Source organism: Oryctolagus cuniculus, chromosome 10, assembly GCF_051225735.1.
Source record: "Oryctolagus cuniculus isolate XC-2025 breed Fujian yellow rabbit chromosome 10, ASM5122573v1, whole genome shotgun sequence".
Taxonomy (NCBI): Eukaryota; Metazoa; Chordata; class Mammalia; order Lagomorpha; family Leporidae; genus Oryctolagus; species Oryctolagus cuniculus.
Genome location: NC_142876.1, coordinates 99,395,001 through 99,413,464, shown reverse-complemented (window position 1 = coordinate 99,413,464; position 18,464 = coordinate 99,395,001). Strand labels below are relative to the sequence as shown.

General features: G+C 48.1%; 1 protein-coding gene and 1 long non-coding RNA gene across 5 annotated transcripts in view; one reads left to right on the top strand and one right to left on the bottom strand.

The window, feature by feature from the left end:
• Positions 1-6,843: 6,843 nt before the first annotated feature.
• Positions 6,844-17,205, bottom strand: LOC108177108 (uncharacterized). Of its 2 annotated transcripts, XR_016214790.1 has the most exons (3): positions 17,037-17,176; positions 16,707-16,780; positions 6,844-8,091 (listed from the first exon to the last, which is right to left on the bottom strand). It is a non-coding gene; the product is annotated as an uncharacterized LOC108177108 (long non-coding RNA). The 2 variants fall into 2 exon arrangements; XR_001793867.3 differs by lacking the exon at positions 6,844-8,091 and having other exon boundaries at positions 16,412-16,780; positions 17,037-17,205.
• Positions 17,069-18,464, top strand: part of RAD54L2 (RAD54 like 2) — a 126,854-nt gene continuing 125,458 nt past the window's right edge. The window contains exon 1 of one of the 3 annotated variants that reach the window (XM_070050757.2): positions 17,069-17,206. The gene's annotated coding sequence lies outside the window, so the exon portion shown is untranslated. Of the gene's footprint in view, positions 17,207-17,238; positions 17,470-18,464 lie in introns of those variants that run through there. The other 2 variants (XM_002713224.6, XM_070050756.2) reach the window with 2 other exon arrangements.

Genomic DNA, 18,464 nt, shown 5'->3' with positions numbered 1-18,464 from the left:
GGCGAGGCCTGCCGAATGGGCAAGTCTACCACAAGGCCTGTCAGTAGGCTGACAGGCTAGTCCAAGGCTGCACCTTCTTCTTCTTCTTTTTTTTTTTTTTAACAGGCAGAGTGGAGAGTGAGAGAGAGAGACAGAGAGAAAGGTCTTCCTTTTTGCCGTTGGTTCACCCTCCAATGGCCGCCGCGGCCGGCGCCGCACCGATCCAAAGGCAGGAGCCAGGTGCTTCTCCTGGTCTCCCATGCGGGTGCAGGGCCCGAGGACCTGGGCCATCCTCCAAGGCTGCACCTTCAAACCCTCTTCAGAGCTTTATGAGCTACCTGTGTCTGGACCCTGTCCCTGCTGGAATCTCCAGGGGTGGGGCACAGGCAGCAGGGTTTACCGAAGCTCCCCGAGGGCACATTTACTACTCAGCCAAGGCAGAGAGCCGCTGCTCTGGGAGGCTTAAGTGAGCATTAGACAGGATATGGGCAAGATGACCTTCACCCTGAGATTGAAGGACTGTTGAGGACTGAGGAAGCTGGTCCTTCTGCTCCTAGAGCTCCCCTCTGCTCCACCATCTCCCATACACACACACCATGCACATGCCAGCAGAACCCCTAATGAGGAGAAGGCAAGATGGAAGGGAAGGAGGCACTGGGCTTTGAAACTTGCCCTTGACCCTAGCTGGATGGCTCTGGCAACCCCTGTGAGCCTCAATTCCTCATCTGTAAAATGGGGATAATAATGCCTGCTCCAAAGGTGGTTGCAAGGAAGGCAGCAGGAAGCACTGGCTCCCAGGAAGGCTCCAGAGACAGAGCTACTGGTAGCAGCAGCAGCTGCAAGCCTGGGCTTTTCTAGTCACCCACCCATCTCCCTAAGTCCAAAGAAGAGAGATTTTCAAAGGCCACATAGCAGCCAGATTCAAACCCCCTTCAGCCTTGCAGGACCACATCACAGCACCGTATTGAGCTTTAGTTCCCCCTCACCAGCAAGAAGCCGGAAGTTGTCACCAGAGCATCTCAAGAAGCAATCAAGAATTATCAGACATCTTTAAAGTACCTGATTGGCTGAGGCTGCGTTTATCCAGTCTGGCCACTTGGCCTCCTATGGACTACTTGTCTCCAGTTCCGTTTGATGTTCCTGATACGGAGAAGGTTCATTACCTTGCTGCCAAGCATGTAGCTACACCAAGGCTGCTACTCTGCCCTGGGGCCTGGGCCTGAGGGTAGGAAGGAGGAGAGCAGGGAAGAGAGACTCTTGGTTTTCTATGTAGGCTCTTTTTGCTCTCTTTGACTTTTAAAAAATTATTATTGAAAGGCAGAGAGAGAGAGAGAGATCAGACTTATCTGCTGAATCACTAATTCACTCTCTAAATGCCCACAGCAGCTGGTGATGGGCCGGGAGCCAGGAATGCAAGCCAAACCTTCCATATGGGTGATAGGAAGCCAATTACTTGAGTCCTCACTACTGCCTCCCATGGTTTGCATTGACAGGAAGCTGGAATCAGGATCTTGAGTCAGGAGTCCATCCCAGGTACTCTGATGTAGGATGTGGGTGTCTTAACTGCTTGGCAAAATGCCTGCCTCCCTATACTCAGTGACTTTTAAGCCGCCCTGAACATGGGCTACTTGAATAAAAATGAGATGATGTTGAAAAGTAAAATTGTATAAGTCATTATACAGTTGTTAAAACCCATGCTCGGCCGGCACCGCGGCTCACTAGGCTAATCCTCCCCTTGCGGCGCCGGCACACGGGGTTCTAGTCCCGGTCGGGGCGCCGGATTCTGTCCCAGTTGCCCCTCTTCCAGGCCAGCTCTCTGCTGTGGCCAGGGAGTGAAGTGGAGGATGGCCCAAGTGCTTGGGCCCTGCACCCCATGGGAGACCAGGAAAAGTACCTGGCTCCTGCCATAGAATCAGCGCGGTGCGCCGGCCGCAGCACGCCGGCCCCGGCGGCCATTGGAGGGTGAACCAACGGCAAAGGAAGACCTTTCTCTCTGTCTCTCTCTCACTGTCCACTCTGCCTGTCAAAAAAAAAAAACATAAATGTGCTCATAGAAAGTACATCACTAGGGGCTGGTGTTGTGGTGTAACGGGTTAAGCCGCTGCCTGTAAGGCCACGGCATCCCCAAAGGGCACTCGTTCATGCCCTAGCTGCTCCACTTCCAATCCAGCTCCTTGCTAATAGATTTGGAAAAGCAAACAGAAGACGGCCCAAGTCCTTGGGCCCCTGCACCCACAAGGGAGACCCGGAAGGCCTGGCTTCGGCCTGGCCCAGTCCTGGCTGGGGAATGAACCAGCAGCTGAATGATCTCTACCTATCTCTTTCCCTCTTTGTCTTATAACTCTGCCTTTCAAATAAATAAATCTTTAAAAAAAGAAAGAAAGAAAGCATATCACTGAAAGTGAACTCTAGTGTAGACTGCAGACTCTGGGGGATGACAATGTGTCAACATCATTGACTGAGCAGCAAATGTACCACTCTGGTGCAGGATGTTGACAATGTGTGAGCCTGTGCATGTGGGAATGCTGCACTTTCTGCTCAATTTTGCTCTGAACGTCTTTTAAAATGGTCTATTTACAAATAAAGTAAAACTGACATATGCAGAGAATGGTACTCACCCTTCTAGGTCCTTATCTTCCTATGGATCCTCTCCCTATAAAATTAGCCATATATATCAAAGTCTGTACACATATTCATGATGCTCCTGGGCCCTTGTAACTCAATTTTGGTGTTAACAGACTTTAAATTCTCAACAGTTAAACTGAGTATGGAGCAGGGCAAGGAAAGGAAATGGGCAGACACTGACAGCCTATTATACATTCAATCACAAGAGTCCCTGATGTTTGCAGCAGACCCTAAGAACCTGCCTTTCTAGCAAGCTCTCAGTTAAGGCCAGAGCTGTTGGTTGGTTTTGTTCCATGCTTCGAGCAACAAGGCACCAAAACACCCACACTGCCTTTGACTCCACTTCTCAGGTGAGCTCCCCCTCTAGCAAAAAGCAGCACTCAGCAAACAGGTGTTACCCTTGACTCTTCTCTTCTCCATTGCCACTGTCAGCTACTAAGATCTGGTGACTGTGACTCCATTTGTCCACTTGTGCCCCCTGCTTTCAGGATAAACCACCACCATCTCCTGCCTGGGGCACTGCAGAATTGCCCCCAGCAGGAAGCAATTCTCAGAGGTCTTTTTTGGACTCCACAGGCAGGAAGCCTCCCTCTCTCCTCTGGGACTCTCTGTCCAATTGCCTCTGCCTGGTTGCTTCATAGCTCTCTGCATCTTTGAAACTTGACTCCAAATTTATGAAATATAGAATCCAACAGGTCCACTTATAATCAGGTATTCTCCCTGGGCCAATCGGCTAATGGGAAGGGACTAAGACGCACAATACAAACCTGGTCTCCAGGCCTCATCCCAGTGGGTGAGTGGTTTTATAAAGGAAAAAATGGGCTAAAAAGACCTCCACGATGCCTAGATCCTTCAGGGAGAAGTGAACCTGTACTCCTCTAGCAATGGCGTAACTACTACGGATTGAAGCCTTGCTACTGGTTTACAAGCTGTGCAACTCTGTCTCTGGGGTCCAAATGGAATTCTCCCAATATTTGTGGGATGAAGTGCCAAGAAAGCCAGGAGATAGGCCTGCCCTTCAGGTTTATGGGAGGCATCAAAGAAGAAGTGGCAATTGGGCTGGGCATTACAGGGAAATAGGTTTACTAGGTGGGAGTAGAGATTTAGCAAGAAGGAAAGGTGGCCTTCTGAATTGCTCCGATCACACAACCACTGAGCACACAGTGATCAATAACACATTGGTGATTGCTATGAGAGTAGTAGGGAAATTCCTTGTAATGGCTAAGGAGTGGCCAAAGAGGGTATTATTAAAGATATCTAAGCCAATGATTTTCTGCTCTGAACTCTTGCTGATAGCTGTTCTCACAGGAGTTCAGGCTGGATCCTAATTATGTTTGTGTGCCTGTTTCCCCTAGGAGCCTCAGGAACTATGTGGTTCTCACCTTTGTATAACAAATCCCTGGGGTCTGTTGCATGAAACTGAATCCTTTAATGACAAATGTGTGGGCAGTGGCAACCCTAATGGTCTCTTCAATACATAATCATAGAATCCAGTCCCCCCACCAGACTTTGGGGCTATGGAGGTGGACTGACCACCCATCTGGACGAGTCAGATACAACCCCTAATAAGAATGTTATGCTATACCAAGATAATTGCAAATGTGCAGCTAGTGTGGAGAACGCCAGCCAACTTTTTATAGAGGTAAGACCCTGCTCCCCCTAGAAGGAGATGGTGGAATTGACTGAAAGCAGCAAAGAGTGTGGCGAAGCTGTTATTCCCACTTTACAGATCAAGAATCCAGTTCAGGAAAGTGAAGTGGTTTACCTAAGGTCACACAGCATGTGAGAGGATCTGGTCCCTCCCTACTATATCTGAGGAAAATCTCTTCCTTGCTTGAAGGGGGTTACAGTCCTCCCAAATATCCTGAATTCTCTCCAGAACTCAGAGCACTGTACGTGGGGACTATTCCTCACTCCCTCCTCTGAAAAACGCGGATGCATTGTGTGACTACTATGCAGAAGCCCTCCTCGTCCCTTACTGAAACCTGTGCTCAGAAAACCCCCAACCTAAGTCTTTTACTCTGAGGTAAGTAAACGCGCTGTGTAACATACAAGTGGAAAATGGAATTAAAAGATAAGTTTAGGGGTGGACATTTGACATAGCCATTAAGACAAGGGTTAGGATACCTGCCTTCCCTGTTGGCATGCCTGGGTCAGAGTCCTGAGTCCTGCTTCTGACTCTAGCTTCCTATTGATGGGAACCCTGAGAGGCAGCAGTGATGGCTCAGGTAACTAGGTCCCTGCCAGCAATGTAGAAGACCTAGACAGTGCTCCTGGCTCCCGGCTTTGACCTTGGCCCAGGTCTGGCTGTTGCAAGCATTTGCAAACAAGGGGATGGCAGCTCTCTGTTTCTTTATCTGTTTTCCTCAAATATTTTCAAAGAGATAGTTTGTTTTGGTGCAAAAATTTAAATCCATGCATAGTTTTTCCATAATACACATTTTCCATGAAGTTTAAAAAATATTTATTTATCCGAAAGGCAGATATATATAGATATATAATAAATATAAATAATATATAAATATAAAATATTTATTTATCTGAAAGGCAGATGTAAATACATATATATATATATATATATAGAGAGAGAGAGAGAGAGAGAGAGATCTGCCAGCTGCTGGTTCACTCTCCAAATAGCCCCAAGAGCAGGGGCTGGGCCAAGCTGAAGCCAGGAGTCTAGAATTCTATCCCTGTCTTCATGTGAGTGGCAAGGGCTGAAGCACTTGGGCCATCTTCTGCTGCCTTGCCAGGCAGAGTGCTTTCAAAAGTGGAGCAGCCAGGGCTCAAACCAGCACTCTGATTTGGAATGCCAGCACTGCAGGTAGCAACTTAGCTCGCTTTGCCACAAGAACCCCTCATGAACTTTTTAAAGAATTTAAATTTAAATAGTTTAAATTTCAAAAAATTTTTTGCACCAGAATAAACTTATAATTCAATTTTCTATGGACTTTTTGAAATTGTTTTTGTTTTTGTTTTTTGCTATATTTGAATTCTTAGATCTAAGTTCAAATTCTGGCTGCACCAGTTACTAGTTGTGACATCTGAGCTTCTGTGTCCTTTTTAAAAAAAAAAAAAAAGATTTATTTATCTGAAAGGCACAGCTGGTGGTGGTGGGGGAGACAGAGAGATCTTCCATCTGCTAGTTCAGTCCCTAATTGGCTGCAATGGCCAGAGCTGAGTTGCTCTGAAGCTAGGAGCCAGGAGCTTCCTGCGGGTCTCCCACATGGGTGCAGGAGCCCAAGGATTTGGGCTATCTTCTGCTGCCTTCCCAGGTGCATTAGCAGGGAGCTGGATGGGAACTGGAGCAGCCAGGACTCAAATCAGCACCCATATTGGATGCTGGCACTGCAGGTGGCAGCTTTACCCACTATGCTACAGCACTGGCCCCTTCTGAGTCCCTTAAAAAAAGAAAGAAAGAAAAAGAAAACCTGAAAAACAGAGGGGTCAGTGTTATGGCATAGTGGGTAGAACCACTGCCTGAAATGTCAGCATCTCGTATGGGTACAGATTCGAGTCTTGGCTTCTCCACTTCCAATCCAGCCCCCTGCTATTGGCCTGGAAAAGGCAGTGGAAGACAGCCCAAGTGCTTAGGACTCTGTACCCACCCACGTGGGAGACCTGGAAGAAGATCCTGGCTCTTGGTTTCCATCTGGCCAGGGCCTAGCCATTGCAGCCATTTGGGGAGTGACTCAGCAGATGGAAGATCTCTCTCTTTCTTTCTGTGTCTATCCCTCTCTCTAATTCTGACTTTCAAATAAGTAAAATAAATCTTTAAAAATGTTTCTCTTAAAAACTGCAGTAAGACACATATAATACAAAATTAACCATCGTAAACAAGTATTTCAATGGCATTCAGTACATTTACAATGTTAAGCAACCAGCACCATTATCTAGTTTTGGCTTTTTTTTTTTTTTAAGATTTAATTTATATAAAAGGCAGAAGAGTGACATACAGAGATCTTCCGTCTACTGGTTCACTCCCCAAGTGGCTTCAATAGCTCAGGCTGGGTCAGGCAAAAGGCAGGAGCCTGGAACTCCATCTGGTTCTTCCATGAGGCTGTTGGGGGCCTAAGCACTTGGGCTGTCATCTGCTACTCTCCCAGGTGCATCAGCAGGAGGCAGCTGGAACTTGAACTAGGGTTCTTAATATGGGATGCTGGCATTTTGAGGAGCAGCTTAACTAGCTGTGTCACAATGCCAATATGCTTTCTTCACCCCAAAATAAAACTCCATACCCACTTAAAAAAAGATTTATTTATTCATTTATAAGTCAGAATTACAGAAAGAGAGAGAGAGAAAGAGATAATCCATCTGCTGGTTCACTCCCCAAATGGCCACAAGGGCCAGAGCTGGGCCAGGAGCCAGGAGCTTCTTCCAGGTTTCCCGCATGGATGCCGGGGCCCCAGTACCTGGGCCATCTTCCTCTGTTTTTTCCAGGCCATTAGCAGGGAACTGGATTGGAAGTAGAGCAGGTGGACTCAAAAGGCACCCATACGGGATGCTGATGCTGCATATTTCAGCTTAACCCACTGCACCACAGCACCGGCCCCAACCCCATACCCATTAAACAGTTACTCTCCATTCTATCATCTCCCAGCCACATGTAATCACTAATCTATTTTCTGTTTCTATGGATTCACCTATGTGATATATCATATAAGTTGAGTCAAATAATACGTGGCTTGTCTGCATGACATCTTTCATTGGGCATGTTTTCAAGGGTCATCCTTGTGGTAGTGTCTATCAGTACCTCATTCTTTTTATGGCTAAATGATAGTGCATTGTGTGGATGTACCACATGTGATCTATTCCTCTGTCAATGGATATTTGGGCTGTTTCACCTTGGCTTTCATTACTATTGCAATGAACAGTGGTGTATGAGTATCTGTATGAGTTCTTACTTTCCATTCTTCAAAGTTTGCTAATTTTTACGTGAAACACAGAAAGAAAAAGTGAGAGAGCGAGATCTTCAATCCATTGGTTCACTACCCAATTGTGCAAAATGGCCAAGGTTGAGGTAGGCTGAAGCCAGGAGCATGGAATTCCATCCAGGAATGCCACTCCCATGTGAGTGGCAGGGATCTGAATAATTTTTAAGTTGTTTTTAATTATTTGAAATGAAGAGCAACAGAGAGAAGAAGAAAAAGACCTTCCATCCACTAGTTCATTCCCCCATTGGTTGCAGGATCCTAGAACTCCATCCAGTTCTCCCATTTTGGTGGCAGGGTCCCACGTATTCAAGACATCCTTGACTGCTTTCCCAGGTGCATTAGTAGGGAGCTGGATCAGAAGCAGAGCAAATGGGAGACAGGAACTGGCATTCTGATATAAGATGCTGTTGTTGCTGGCAGTGACTTGACCTGCAATCCAGCACCACAACGTGGACTTCAGGGACCTGAATACTTGAGCCGTTATCCACTGCCTCCTGGGATGCACATTAGCAGGAAGCAGGATTGGAAGTGAAGCAGGGACTTAAATCCAGGCAATCTGAAACAGATGAAATGATCCCAAGTGACATCTTAACCACTGCAACAAATGCCCACCCCTTTTCTTTCAATTCTTTTGGGTGTACACCTAGGAGTGAAATTTCTTTTTAAGTTTTATTTATTTATTTGAAAGTTACACAGAGAGAGAAGGAAAGGCAAAGAGAGAGAGAGAGAGAGAGAGAGAGAGAGAGGTGTCTTCCACCTGCTGGTTCACTTTCCAATTGGCCGCAACAGCCAAAGCTGCACCAATCCAAAGCCAGGAGCCAGGAGCTTTCCCAGGCCATAGCAGAGAGCTGGATCAAAAGTGGAGTAGCCGAGACTCAAACTGGCACCCACATGGGATTCCAGCACTAGAGGCAGCAGCTTTAGCCACTATGCCACAACGCCAATCCCCTGGGAGTGAAATTTCTGGGACATATAGTAATCTGGTTTTTGAAAGAACTGCCAAACTGTTTTCCACAGTGGTTGTCCCGTTTACATTCCCACCAGCAGCACAGAAGGTTTCCATTTTTTTTCACATCCTCATTCCTACTTGTTATTTCCTGTTGATTTTCACATAGCCAGCTTACTAGATAGGGGTTGGTATTTCACTGTGGTCATGATTTGCATTTCCCTAATGACTAATGATGCTGAACATCCTTTCATGTGCTTATTGGCCATTTGTATGTCTTCTTAAGAGAAATGTGTTTTCAAGTCTCTTGTTTTCTTTCTTTCTTTCTTTCTTTCTTTCTTTCTCTCTCTCTCTCTCTCTCTCTTTCTTACTCTCTTTCTCTCTCTCTCTTTCCTTTTTTTTTATTTGACAGATAGACAGTAAGAGAGACAGAGATAAAGGTCTTCCTTCCGTTGGTTGGTTCACCCCCCAAATGGCCGCTACAGTCAGAGCTATGCTGATGCAAAGCCAGGAGCCAGGTGCAGGGGCCCAAGCATGTGAACCATCCTCCACTGCCTTCCTGGGCCACAGCAGAGAGCTGGACTAGAAAAGGAGCAACCGGGACTAGAACCCAGCACCCATATGGGATGCCAGCGCCGCAGGCAGAGGATTAACCAAGTGAGCCACAGCGCCAGACCAAAGTCTCTTGTTTTCAAGTCAAATGTTATTTTTAATAAAATATTTGCTCAATAGGCAGAGACAGAGAGAGAAAGAAACAGTGCTCCCATTCATTCTCCAAAATACCCACAACAGCCATGAGGTTGACGTCAGGAGCTGGAAAAGCAGTCTACATCTCCTATATAGGTGGCCGGAATCCAATTACTTGAGCCATCACCTGCTGCTTCTCAGGGTCTTCATTAGCTGGGAGCTGAAATCAGGAGCCAGAGCCAGGAATTGAACCCAGGCACTCTGGTGTGGGCCTCAGGCATTCTAACCGGCATCTTGACTGCTAGGACAAATGCCCACCACTACCCATTTCTAATTTGGATTGCTTGTATCTTTGTCAAACTGTTGAAGTTATTTATGAATTATTGATATTAAACTTCTATAGGATATACGATTTGCAAATTTGCAGATTTCTTGCACTGTGTAAGCTATCTTTCACTTTCTAGTTATTGATGCACTAAAGTTTTAAATTTGGGGGCTACCATCACAGTGTAGCAGGTAAAGCTGCTGTCTGTCACACTGGCATCTCATATTCGTGCTAGTTCGAGTTCCAGCTGCTCCACTTCTGATCCAGCTCCCTGCTAATATACCTGGGAAAGCATCAGAGGATGACCCAAGTGCTTGGGCCTCTGCACTCACATGGGAGACCTGGATGAAGCTCTTGGCTTAGGACTGGCCCAGCTCCAGCCATTGTAGCCATTTGGGGAGTGAAGCAGAGGATGGAAGATCTCTTCTCTGTCTCTCCCTCCCTTCCTTCCTCTCTCTCTCTAACTCTGCCTTTCATATAAATGAATCTTTAAAAAAATTAATGAATTCCAAGCCTTCTACGATCTGAAGAGAAACCAGAATATAAGCCTTCTACTTTTATAATGCTTTTTTTATTGCATCTAAGAACATATAGCATAAAATGTATCATTAGCCGTTATACTGTAAGTGTATTAGATTGACATTGTTGTACAACTATTATCACTATCCATCTCCAGAACTTTTTTGTCTCCCCAAATTGAAACTCTGTATCTATTCCCAACTCACCTCCTGGCAACCATTATTCTACTTTCTATGTCTATGAAATTGACTATTTGAGGCATCTTATAGAAGTGAAATCATATAATATTTGTCCTTTTTTTAAAAAAGATTTATTTATTTATTCCAAAGGAAGAATTATGGAGAGAAAGAGACAAAGGGAGAGACAGACATAGAGAGCTCTTCCATCCACGGGTCCACTCCCCAAATGGCTACAACAGCTGGAGCTGGACCCATCCAAAGCCAGGAGCCAGGAGCTTCCTATGGGTCTCCCACGTGGGTTCTGGGGCCCAAGCACTTGGTCCACTTTCTGCTGCTTTTCCCAGCTGCAGTAGCAGAGAACTGCATTGGAATTGGCAACTAAAAGGGATGCCACAGGCTAAAGCTTTACTCACTATGTCACAATGCTGGCTGCCTGAATATTTGTCTTTTTTATGTCTGGCTTAATTCACTTCACACAGCATCCTCAAGGTTCATCCATGTTGTAGCATGTATCAGAATTTCCTTCTGATAATAAATGAATAAGATTCCATTACACGTAGAGGCCACATGTTATTTATCCAGTCATCTTTTGGTTGTCTCTTGGGTTGCTTCCACCTTTTGGCTATTGTGAATGATGCTGCTGTGAATGTAGATGCATAAATATCTGTTCAAATGCCTGACCGCACTACTTTTTTTTTTTTTAAGATTTTTTATTTATTTATTTGAGAGGTAGAGTTACAGAGAGTGAGAGGGAGAGACAGAGAGAAAGGTCTTCTGTTGGTTCATTCCCAGGTTCACTCCCCAGATGGCTGCAACAGTTGGAGCTGTGCCAATCCAAAGCCAGGAGCCAGGTGCTTCTTCCCAGTCTCCCACAGTGGTGCAGGGGCCCAAGGACTTGGGCCATCTTCCACTGCTTTCCCAGGTCACAGCAGAGAGCTGGATCAGAAGTGGAGCAGCCGGGACTCCAACTGGCACCCATATGGGATGCCGGTGCCGCAGGCGGAGGATTAACCTACTGCACCACAGCCCCCACCCCTGACCTCACTACTTTTGAATGTATATCCAGCAACAGAAGGATGGCAATGCTATATTTAATTTCTTGAGGAACCACTGCACTGTTTCTCTCCCATACGTGATATACCAGTTTACATCTCTATTAATATGCAAGGGTGACAATTTCTCCATATCCTTGCTAATAACTTATTTTCTAGTTTTTTTTTTTTTTTTTTTTTTTGGACAGGCAGAGTTAGAGAGAGAGAGAGAGACAGAGAGAAGGTCTTCCTTTTTCTGTTGGTTCACCCCCCAAATGGCTGCCACGACTGGTATGCTGTGGCCGGTGTGCTGCGCCGATCTGAAGCCAGGAGCCAGGTGCTTCCTCCAGGTCTCCCATGCAGGTGCAGAGCCCAAGCACTTGGGCCATCCTCCACTGCCTTCCTGGGCCACAGCAGAGAGCTGGCCTGGAAGAGGGGCAATTGGGACAGAATCCGGCCCCCCAACCGGGACTAGAATCCGGGGTGCCAGTGCCGCAGGCGGAGGATTAGCCAAGTGAGCTGTGGTGCCGGCCTCTAGTTTTCTTTCTAAAAATTTATTTATTTATTTGGGGGCCGGCACTGTGACGCAGCGAGTTAATACCCTGGCCTGAAGCACCGGCATCCCATATTGGCTCCGGTTCAAGACCTGGCTGCTTCACTTCCGATCCGCCTCTCTGCTACAGCCTAGGAAAGCAGTGGAAGATGGCCCAAGTCCTTGGGCCCCTGCACCCATGTGGGAGACCCGGAAGAAGCTCCTGGCTCTTGGCTCCGGATCAGTGCAGCTCTGGCTGCTGCGGCCCATTGGGGAGTAAACCAGCAGACGGAAGACCCCCCCCCCCCCGTGTAAAATAAATAAATAAAATAAATAAATTTATTTATTTGAAACACAGAATTACAGAGAGGCAGAGGCAGAAAAGAGAATTCTTTCATCAGCAGGCCCACTCCCCAAATGGCTGCAACAGCCAGGGCTGGGCCGATCTGAGGCAAGGAACCAGAAGCCTCCTCTGGGCCTCCCACGTCGATGCAGGGGCCTGAGTACTTGGGCCATCCTCCACTGCCTTCCCAGGCCATAGCAGAGAACAGGATCTGAAGCGGAGCAGCCAGGATCTGAACTGATGCCTGTATGGGATGCCAGCACTTCAAGCGGTGGATTTATCTGTTATGCCTCAGCGCTTTATTTTCTGTTTTTTCAAAAAATTATTTTGGGGTTGGTGTTGTGGTGGTATAGCAGGTTAAGCTTTTGCCTGTAACACTGGCATCCCATATGGACAGCAGTTGGAGAGCCAGCTGTTCCACTTCCAATCCAGCTCCTTGCAAGTACACCTGGGAAAGCAGCAGAAGATGGCCCAAGTGCTAGGACCCCTGCACCCACATGGGAGATCTGGAAGAAGCTCCAGACTTCTGCATCAGCCTGGCCCAATCCCAGCTGTTGTGGCCATTTGGGGAGTGAACCAGCAGATGGAAGATCTCCCTCTCTCTCTCTGTAACTCTGCCTTTCAAATAAATAAAAAATATTTTAAAAATTATAATAGCCGCATTAATGGGTGTGAAGTGGTATCTTATTTTATTTGCATTTCTCTCAGTGATTAGTGATGTTTCATGTCTATTCATGTGCTTATTGACCATGTTATATATCTTCTTTGGAGAAACATTTATTCAAGTCTTTCATCTATTTTTGAATATAAGCTTTAATTTTGTTGTTATCAAATTGTAGGAGTTTATATGTCCTAGATACTTATTATCAGATAAGTGATTTGAACATATTTTCTCCCATATCATGGATTGCTTTTTCATTTATAATGTTCCTTGATTGCACACAAGCTTTTGATTTTGATGAAGGCCAACATATCTATTTTTTTCTGCTGTTGCTTGTGCTTTAGTTCTCAAGTCCAATAAATCATTATTAAACCCAGTGTCATGAGGTTTTCCCCATATGTTTTCTTCTAAGAGTTTTATAGTTTTAGCTTTTACATTTAGATTTTTCATCCATTTTGACTTAATTTTCCCATAGGATGTAAGGTATTCTTTTGCATGTGGAGATGCAGCTTCCCAGCACCACTGGCTGAAAAGAATTGTCTTTCCCACATTGAATGGTCTTGGCACCAATGCTGAAAATCATTCGACTACAAGGACTTATTTCTGGGCTCTGTATTCTACTCAGTTGGTCTATCTGTCAATCTTCGCATCAATATCATATTGTTTTGATTACTGTAACTTTGGAGTAAGTCTTGACGTCAGGAAACGTGAGTCCTCCAACTTTGTTATTTTTGCAAGATCGCATCAATATCATATTGTTTTGATTACTGTAACTTTGGAGTAAGTCTTGACGTCAGGAAACGTGAGTCCTCCAACTTTGTTATTTTTGCAAGACTTTTTTGGGGGTGCTATTTGGGATCCCTTGAGGTTTCACCTGAATTTTAGGATGGGTTTTTCTGTTGGGATTTGAGAGGGATTGCACTGAATCTCTAGATCACTTTGGATAGTATTGGTATCATACCAATATTATCTTTCAATCTATGAACACTAGCAGTTTTTCCACTTAGTTGCCTTCTTTAATTTCTTAAATGTTTTTCTTTTTCTTAATGAAGAATGGGATGGGAGAGGGAGTAGGAGGTAGGACACTTTGGGGGTGAGAGGGTGGGTATGGGGGTGGAGAACCGTTATATTCTAAAAGCTGTACCTATGAAATTTATATTTATTAAATAAAAGCTTTCTAAAAAATATTTTTCTTTTTCATCTACTTGAAAGGCAGAGTGGCAGAGGGGAGAGAGGTCTTCCATTCACCGGCTCACTCCCCAAATGCCTGCAACATCAGGATCTGGGCCTGGCTAAAGTCAGGAGCCAGGGACCCCATCTAGATCTCCCACATGGGTGGCAGGGACCCAAGTACTTGAATCATCATATGCTGCCTTCCAGGATGCATTAGCAGGAAGCTAGATGGACAGCATAACAGTGGGACTTGAACTAGCACTCTAATATGGGATACAAGGCCCCCAGCAAGGAATGGTCAGAGTACCAATCAGTGTTAGGCTACTGAGAGAAGTGAGCCAGCTATTGAGGCATCCTTTGCCCGTTAAGAATCTAGCATGAAGTTTCTCTTGCTTGAGGAAGCACAGAACCTCCAGAGGCTTGGCGCTTGTTGCTTTCTAATCCACGAGCCTGCCTTTTCCAGAAGAACACCAAAATGCCTTTCCACAGGCAGAGCCTTTTCTTTTTTTTCTTTTCTTTTCTTTCTTTTTTTTTTTTTTTTTTGACAGGCAGAGTGGACAGTGAGAGAGATAGAGAGACAGAGAGAAAGGTCTTCCTTTGCCGCTGGTTCACCCTCCAATGGCCGCTGCAGCCGGCGCACCGCGCTGATCCGATGGCAGGAGCCAGGCACTTATCCTGGTCTCCCATGGGGTGCAGGGCCCAAGCACCTGGGCCATCCTCCACTGCACTCCCTGGTCACAGCAGAGAGCTGGCCTGGAAGAGGGGCAACCGGGACAGAATCCGGCACCCCGACCGGGACTAGAACCCGGTATGCCGGCGCCACAAGGCGGAGGATTAGCCTAGTGAGCTGTGGCGCCAGCCAAGGCAGAGCCTTTTCACTACTTCCAGAGGAGAGGCTAAATGGAAAACCAGGTGTGTATGTGTGCAACACTGTGGTGGAATGAGGTGAAAAGGTCATATCAAGATGGCCGCTGAGGTGAAAAGTTCATGCTAAGATGGCCACTGAGGTGAAAAGTTCATGCCAAGATGGCCACTGACAACAGAAACTGCCTGGCAACAGGCCATGATTGGATGGCTTCGGAAACCACATGACAACAGAGGAAACCACATGACAACAGAGCCTGACTGGTAACAGGCTGTGACTGGATGGCTTTGGAAACTGCCTGACAACAGGCTGTGATTGGATGGGGCATAGACAGCCCCTTGACCAGATTGGCTGGTCTTGGCTATATAAGCTGTTGTACTAACTCAAATAAACCAGTCTGCAGGCTGCTCGCCTCTGGCCTGCTTTCACCTGACTCCTGGGGTCTGTGTGGTGACTCCGCGCCTCTTGCCCCCACCTGGCTCCTCCTCTCAGAAACTAATCCACTGCAACATTGTTGAGAAATCAACTGCAACATCACACAGTGATAACATTTCATTCAGGTGCAAATGAGTGGCATGGCCCTTTCTGGAGAGTCAGTTCCCATGGAGGGGCCAGCTTTGCAGCCCAGTGGGTTAAGTCACTGCCTGTATCATCCGCATCCCATATGAGTGTCAGTTTGAGTCCCAATAGCTACACTTCGGATCCAGCTCCCTGCTGATGCACCTGGGAAAGCAGCAGAAGATGGTCCAAGTTCTTGGGCTCCTGTCACCCACCTGGGAGAGCTACATGGAGTTCTAGGCTCCTGGCTTTGACCTGAAACGGCCCCAGTTGTTGTAGCCATTCGGGAGTGAACAAGCAGATGGAAGATCTCTCTCTTTCTCTAACTCCGCCTTTCAAATAAATAAATACATCTCTCTCTCTCTCTCTCTCTCTTAAATATATATTTGTGTATTTGAAAGAGTTACAGAGAAAGAGGGAGAGACAGGGAGAGAGAGATCTTCCATCTGCTGATTTATTCCCAGATGGCCGTAGCATCAGCGATGGGCCAGGTGGAAGCCAGGAGCAAGGAGCTTCATCCAGGTCTCCCACGTGGGTGGCCATGTTAAAATGCATTTCTTCTTCCTCCTCTTTTTAAAATTTTTATTTATTTATTTGAGAGAGAGAGAGTTACAGACAGAGGGAAAGACAGGGAGAAGTGTCCTCTGTCTGCTGGTCTACTCTCCAAATGGCTGCAACAGCCAGAGCTGAGCTGATCTGAAGCCAGAAGCCAGGAGCTAGGAGCCAGGGGAGCCTCTTCCAAGTCTCCAACGTGGACGCAGGGGCCCAAGCACTTGGGCCATCGCCACTTTCCCAGGCCTTAAGCAGAGAGCTGGATTGGAAGAGGAGCAGCAGGGACATGAACCAGTGCCTTTACAGGATTCCTGCACTGTAGGCGGCAGCTTAGCCCAGGATGCCGCAGCACTGGCCTTTCCGCTGCTTTTCCCAGGCCATTTGCAGGGAGCTGGATGCGAAGTGGAGCAGGCCGGATTCGAACCCGCCCATATGGGATGTCAGCGCTAGGCCCCAACACCTGCCCAAGCAAAGAAATCTTAAAAAAAATTTTTTTCCCCATGGATAGTTTGAGATAACACATGTTTATTTTTGTAATTATTTTGCTGTGGAAATCATTGCGTTTGGTTTCTAGATGTATGAAGGCCCAGGTGAAAAGGGAGGTGGAAATGAGAAAGGCATTTTTATTCTTTTGATTTTATGAGGGAAAACAAGCAAAACCTTCCAACGGAAGATCCACTTCTGTATTAAAAAAATCATTTTGCCAATATTCACGGTTTGGGAGGAGGAGGAGAGGGAAGCCGGGCTGCGGGGAGAGAGCTGGAGTCCCGATGGCAGTACTTCCCACCTGATTCCCTCACCTCCGCTGGAGCGTCACTGGTCAAGAAAGCCCCTTCTGGCCTCAGTTCCTCGTCAGACAGGATAGGGGGTGAGGCTGTTGAAGGAAAAGGCGGGAGTCACGCGGTGCACAACAATTTCAGGGCTCCTTGAGGCTGAGGCAACCGCTGTGAGAGGCGCTGTCATCCACGACCCTCCCCCAAGTGCAGCCCCAGACTCCTGTCTCCACCCGGGCTCCTAGCAGCGCCTCCGTCCCAAATAACAAGCCTCCTGGGTTGTCCCCAAGCGAGGAATGGAGGCTCGTCTGAGGCGCTAAGTGGTTGGTGAACGGAAAGCCATCCCCTTGAACCCACCTCTGGAACTGTTACCAGGCAGATTCTGGCCTGGGAGTTTCGTGCCGCATTCACTCCCGAAACGGTGCCCTGAGGTAGATACTGGCTCCCTCCCGAGAGGAGCCGCCGTGCGCCCCGTTCAGGGGAGCAAGGGCCTCCGGTCGCATCTCAGCGGAACTTTCCTGTCGACGGTGCGTGTTCCCGTCCGGGCGACCGGGCGCGCGGGCCGGGAGGGGGACTCTTTCTGGCGCGGACCGCGAGCGGAGGCTGCGAGCGCCGCCGCCGGAGAAGACCGTCGCTCGGCCGGAGCGAGTCCTCGGCGTCCGGGCCTGGCCGGCTGATTCCCGCCTCAGCCGCCGCCCCCGCCACCACAGACTGCCCGGGCGGGCTCAGCGGGAAGCGAGGTCCCTCGGCCCTGCCCGATCCGGCGCGGCCCGGATTCGCGGCGTGGGAGGTGAGAGCCGGTGCCGGTCCCCGGCTCCCAGCCGGGGCCGCTGAGACCCGCAACAATGGGGGCCGAGAGGGGACGCGGCTCGGCCCCTGCAGTGCAGCGGCCTGGGGCAGCAAAGCGGTACCGGCGGCCCGGGCCTTGGGGGCACTGGGTCCGATCTGGGAAACTCCGTTGGCCGGAGGCTTGGCCGGGGTCTTGGCCTCTACGCGGGGGCCTCAGGGGCGAGTTATTTGGGATTTTGCGGCCAGGGAAGGGAGGCACAGAGGCACGGAGACTCCACTGTAGTGACTGCGAGCTCGGCTTTTGATGCCGGCGCCCCAGAGGCTGATTATAGCGGGGTGGCTGGGGAGGGGGTGGTGTTTGGAATTTTAGGGGCCTCTGTGGGCCTGATCTCTAAGGAGCAAGCAGATGCGTCTCCTCCACACCCCCTCCGCAAGCTCTGGGAATTGGGCAGCTTGGGGTAGGGCTGGGGGGAGAGAACATGGAGAGTTTAGCTTCGCTAAGGTAACTGGTGGTTAGTTCCTGGAAAGGCAGAGGCACGGAAGAGTTGAGCGAAGAGGTGACTCTGCGGGCCCCAGATGCACCGGGCTGAGGAGTTGTCAGGCAGAGAACTTGACACAGGAGTGAGTAGTGAGGGCGGTGAGCGGTATTGGCTGCCGAGGTGTTTCCAGGAGGCCGGTGGGAGTTGTGATTTGGGGAGTGTAGAGGAGGCTCGGGTAGGCTGCTGAGGCTAGAGAATCAGTTTTATGTGGGTCACAGTGGCGGCAGCCTGGGAGGCAAACAAGGGAACTTTGCAGAGTGGGCTTCCTGGTGGAGATTGACCTCTTACTGCGGGGGAGTGGGTGACTCAGATCTGCTAGTCTCCTGTTGCTTGCTAACTAACCGACGTGGCTGCCTATGTTGATGACTGGAGGTTGGGGTGGGTGAGCCTGGGTGAGTGTATTCCTGGGTGAAGGGCGATGTGGACTCTTCTTACTCCACGTCACAGACAGTATTTT